We start from the raw sequence: 5,804 nt of genomic DNA on the forward strand, positions 1-5,804 counted from the left end.
AAAAAAAAAAAAACCTCTGGAATTTTTAGCTTTTCAAAGAAATGACTCCATCCTCCACGCTCCTGGAGAGGACATGGTGCTCTCTTGTTTTAGAATGGCTTGGAATGAACTTCCTGGCTCCTTGGTCTCCACATGCAAATCTTCACTCATTCCTCAAACTTGCATTCTTTGCACAGAAGTTTGGGTTCCTTTCCTTTGTCTTCACTTTTTAAGGCCACTCCCACCATAATTCCAATAAAAAGAAGATTCCTAGAATACTCTAGAACAACTTCAGTTACAGAGAGGAAATTTCATAAAAGTAATGTCTCACAAAGACATGTGGAAGACGGACAAACTAACAAACAAGTGACTAGATCTCAAACTGAGGCTTAAGCCTGTAACCTGTGTACTGTTAAGCCTTTTACAAGATCATGTCAGTCACAATGCTGTAAGTAATGAAAGTTGTGATTTAATGAATTACTCCAACTCCTGGGAAAGCAGAAGTACAAAATGTTCTGCACAACTCAAGAATAAAGTATATTCTGACTACTGGGAGATTAAAATTCCCCAAAGAGAACTTCTTGGCAGAAAATGGCCAAAGTTATTTAAAGAGTGACTTTTCATCTTTGAAGTCACCCACTGACTAAAACAATATTAAATCACTCTTTAATAATGTAGGGACATCATTTCTCCTACATTGCTCCTGCATGGCGCGTGATCACATGGAGGGCTTCCTGTATGTAATCTCAGAAAGAATGAAACTCTAATTCAATTATTACAGGAATCACAGAGACATTTAAAGGAATTTTTGAACTTTGGAAATCCTTGAAAACACCCATATAGATGACTTCTGTGTTTCTCTGTACTCATTTGGATATTTTCCTTGTAACTGTTTTTCATTCATATATTTTAGGCAAAGTTTTCTTTCTTTATGTTTCTTCCATTTCAAATCCAGAATTTCAAATAACAGACATGGGAACCTAAGAAAGCAATGTATCAATAGTTGTTGCATTGAAACTTAACGTGCCCAGTTGAATAGGTAAAATTAAATTAAACTTCTAAGTTAACTGTGGAAAATTCTACTGAGACTAATTATGTATTCAGATGAAAATTCAAACTTTAGGGACCTAGAGAGCCATAGTGGATGTGGCAGTTCGTAGAACATAGCGTTTCTTTGCTTTGCAAGTAAGAGAACTTTTATCATCGTCCCGCAGTTAACAGAGTGAAAACCAGTATTATTTTGCCCTGAATTTGGTGGCTACCATTTGTTACATCACAGTAAAGGGCAACCAAAGAATGTGCTAACTTTACCCACAAAGCAAAACATATGTCAGGCGAAGCTGAGTGATGAAAGCTGCCCCCAGATCGAATAGAGGTGCAGGATGCAATAGCAGCAGCTCTGACTCTTTTCCTCTCCAAAATTTCTGGACATCAAAATTATAGGAATTTGGATTCTGCGTTGCATACCAGTTGGATGTGAATATTGTTCATGGGGCAATACTCAAATGAAGGTAAAAACCAATGGAATTGAAGTTAACATCACAGAACCTAAAAGATCCTAAATTAATTGTTTCTGATTTTAATTATATTTCAAGAACAGGTGATCAACTGATCCTCCTTGCTCTGTAAGATGAATAAAACATCCAATTATATAAGTACAGAAATGAATAATATATTTTTGAAGACAAGCGAGACATTGCCACAAAGTAAGTCCACCAAGTTTCTGTACAGGAAGGATAACAAGAAATAGGGATGTGCATAGCCACTGAAGGCAAGAAATGTCACCATCTCATTCTATGCTCATTTTTTGTTGGAAAAAAAAGACAAAATTACTTACTTGCACTTACAGATGGTTTCTGATAAACTTCAGCCTGCAATTAACGACTCACAGGAACTTGGAGGAAGCTGGAGCCAAGAGAAATGACTGGCAACAGATTCCAGGCTCAGAGCCTGTCCTGCTGAGACATGGTATCCTCCAGTTGCTCAGCCTTTCCTGCTCTCGGCCGTCCTCTCTATGCTATCCTGAGTCCATTAAGTCATCCTGGTGGCCATGAAGATGGAGCTGACAGCCCTGTTACTGGAGTCAGTTTAAAGAGGCCCAGGGTGGTTGAAGGAAGGGATTAGGAGGCTTGGGGTGCTGAAAGGTCACCCAGGCTCTAGCTCACAGAGATCCCGGTAGCACACAGCTGTCAGAAGCACCAAGCTGCACTTAGAGAGTCTTTAGGGAGAAGCGGGGCCTTCGTAGCATGTCAACAATTTCATCAGGCACATTTTGCCTTCCCACATATAACTGTGACCTTAACAGGATTTAGGCCCAGAGAGTTTGGGTCTCAGTCAGAGCTAAGACATTTCTTAGGCTTAGGTGCCATGATCTGATTATCATAGTATTATAGAAGTTACTTTTTTAAAAAAAAATTGTGATCCCTCACAAAACATAGATTTGCCTCTGTGAATCCTCCCAGAGGCCTTTTGTCTGAAACACAAGTCCTCTTAAGGTAAGATGAAGTGATGATGATGCTCTTGGATTATCATCACTTGATTTTGCTAAAAGGAAAAAAAAAATGAAACATACAAACAAGCACAGTGCAGTCTGAAATACCACCAATGGACAGGGAGAACCATCTAGAAGTTCCACGAACTCACCAGAAAGGGCCTGCAATGTCTCCACTAACTGACATTGTCATGGGTAACACATTGGTCTTGCTGATGTTCAGCCAAAGCCCTCTTCCAAGATGACACTTAACCACAGTTCAAATCCCTTCTTGGTCTCATCCCTCTCCACACTTTCCTGTTGTGGCAGAAGGCACTTCATCACTGGCACTAATAATAGCAATGATACCTGTTCCTTTCTTGGGTGCTGGGGTGGCAGATAAGAGAGGAAGGCGACAGTCACTAAGCCCTGAACAGAAAATATTTTATTTCCACCGTTTTCTAAGTAGGCACATCATTGCTCTATGGACAGTGTGCTAGAGGCTACAGAACTTTAGTTATTTGTTAGAAAACAGTGAAGCTGCTAAGCTCGTCCCCAGTTTTCCATCCACTGCTTGCTGTTTCTACCAAAGAAGGAACTGGCCAAAGACCGCCAAAATGTCTCCACTTCTCTACCCTCATGCCCAGTGAAACACTCATTGTCAAACTGGAGTTAGGAGATCCAGGGATGCCCCTCATAGAGCTGAGCTCAGAAATCAACAGCAAAAAGTGGAAGGAATTAGAATCTGGCTTTGACTTGACTTTTCAACTACTTCTGTGGTAGCTGCTGTCCTTTTGGAGCCTACAAAGCTCACAAGTGGCAGAACCTGAACCATGTCCCCATTTCCAACTCAGAGTTAAGCTCTACCTAAAAAAAAAAAAAAAAAAAAAAGGGTAATGTGTGCCTTACAAATGAATCTCCACTGCATTTTTCATAAAGAGTGAAATACTCTCATTAGCTTTAGATGGTTTGTAATGGGAACATTTCATTTCTGATGAGTTCAAAGGGCATGTTTTGCAAGGTGGAGTTGTGTGTGCGCGTCAGCTTTTCCCACTCTGACCATATGTGTCAAAGAATAACTAAGCAAGACAAGCAACCAGGAGAAGTGAGCATCCAAGCCAGATGAACAGCTAAGGAGACACGGCAACTTTAAAAACAAAATCAAACAGGTAGCATCCAGGGACCAAATATAAATATCCATTCATAAATGCAAACTATAGTCCAATCAACCAGCTCTGGTATTTACAAAGCACAAAGTTACTCACTTAATCACCTGCAGGCATGGCGGGTACTGTACAATACATCTGAGCCAATTAGCATTTATTTCTGAAAACCCTTTCCAAGGAAACATTTTTCTTTACATCCTATAGTCAGTTGGAGTTCTGAAATATGTGAGACAAGGGCTTTCTGCTGAGGCAGACACTATTTTGAAATGTTTTAAGGGGGAGTGTATTGCCGCCCGATATAATTTACTGAGTGAGATTGCTTGGTTTGTTTGCCATATGATGAGAAAATATACTTCAGGTACCCCAAGGTATTTTTTGTTTGTTTGTTTTTTGTTTGTTTGTTTTAAGGCCTTTTGTTTAGTACCGACCAAAGCCTGGGTTGATATCTCGGGTCTGTATTTCTTACAGGACACACTGCTCAGAATAGATTAGATGTAATATTTCCATGCAGATTCTCCTCACAAACACTAATGCCTTCATCTTTGTCCTCACAAGAGACATTACACATTGCACACACATACACACACACACACACACACACACACACACACACACACACACACACACACACGAGAGAGAGAGAGAGAGAGAGAGAGAGAGAGAGAGAGAGAGAGAGAGAGAGAGAGCTTTGTAATCTTAAAAACTTGTCTTTCCACTCCTGCCTGTAGGTCTTCTGCTAATGTAGCAGTGTGATCACTGAATGGAACATTATGAGTGTGGTGTAAAACATTTTAGTGACAGGCACAGACTCTACACAATGTAAATTATTCTCATTTGGTCTCAAGTGAGTTTTCCTGGTGATTGGTAGTAATAGTACTGATAATAAAATCCAACCATGAAATGTTCCAGGAAGGAAAGAAACCTACCCAGTTCTCAAGCTTCTGGCTATTAAAAGGTAACAAAACAGGAGGTTGTGGAATATACAGGAATTCTCGGATCATTTCACTTTTAACAAATCAAATGTATTTTAATGTTACTCTGGGTGGTCTCTTTCCCTCTATGCTGATAAATTTCTAAGAAAAATGAGAACGTCTAAATAGCCAAACACCCTTATATATTGATATCACTGTCTGCATATGGCTTCTCCGGAGCTTCTAAATAAATAAAATTAAATTGAATTAAAAAAAAAACAAAAAACAAAAAAAGCACAGAAAAGGTAGCTCCAATTTCACCGAGCATTTAATGATTTAAAGATGCCAAATAGGCGGTGTCGTCCTGAAATCTAGTGGGTTGACATTAAGTCTAACAAAACAGATGTTCTCTCTATACAATGAACCCCAAACATCTGTTTCTTTCACAGACACACACTCCTTAATTCCTAGTCTGTATTGTAAGTCACCATTTCCAGACAGAGGCTGTTTCCTTTGAAAGATAAAGGAATAGTAGTAAGCAGTTTACAAATCAAATGATGCCTTTAGTTCTTATAATTTACACCTAAACATTAGGCTTTTAAAAATGGCAGCACAGGGAGGATTTAAAATGAGAAGATGATCTGGTGGCTAGATTCTACGGTGCAAATAATTAAATGTTTTGTCAGCTTACCTGATGGAGAGCCTTAGGAATCACAGCTCAACAAAGGACAGCATCCAAGATGGTTAGAATGGAACGTGCCACCCCCTGTAGTTCTTCAGATTTGGGCCACAGGGATTTGCAAATTACATTCAATTTTTTTTTCTTGCTTTCTCTGTGGATATGAAAACAAAGAGACCTTTCCAGAATCCTTTCTGCTTATGCCTCCGCTTCCTGTTCTGAGATTCACTCTATGATACCCAACATATATCAGAAAACGGCCCTGGAAGGAAAAAAAAAAAAAAGAAAGAAAAAGAAAAAGCTGGCAGCATTCAACGTGTTACTGCCATCTACTGGCAGACACACGCCATTGCGCAAACGACAAAACACTCCTATTATTCTCCATCTCTTCGGAAGGCAGGAGGCAAACCTGTATGGAAACATTATGAATCATGTAAGGGCCCCACGGTGACAGCAGAGCGATGATGGAGGCGGGGGGTAACCTAGCTACCACACGAGTGTGCACAGTTAACCTTTCATGCCTCTTTATGTATTTACTTTTTAATTTTCTAGTTGTTTGATTAGGAATCATAGGTTTTCATAAAATCTTCTCTAAGTCT

At 39.6% G+C, this 5,804-nt stretch overlaps 1 protein-coding gene across 5 annotated transcripts in view; it reads right to left on the reverse strand.

Moving 5' to 3' along the window:
- Scn3a (sodium voltage-gated channel alpha subunit 3) overlaps positions 1-5,478 on the reverse strand; it is a 109,421-nt gene extending 103,943 nt beyond the window's left edge. For all 5 annotated transcript variants that reach the window (XM_029474076.1, XM_021156002.2, XM_029474077.1 and 2 more), the window contains exon 1: positions 5,218-5,478. The gene's annotated coding sequence lies outside the window, so the exon portion shown is untranslated. The remainder of the gene's footprint in view (positions 1-5,217) is intronic.
- Between the last annotated feature and the right edge of the window lie 326 nt (positions 5,479-5,804).

Source organism: Mus caroli, chromosome 2 (genome assembly GCF_900094665.2).
Source record: "Mus caroli chromosome 2, CAROLI_EIJ_v1.1, whole genome shotgun sequence".
NCBI lineage: Eukaryota > Metazoa > Chordata > Mammalia > Rodentia > Muridae > Mus > Mus caroli.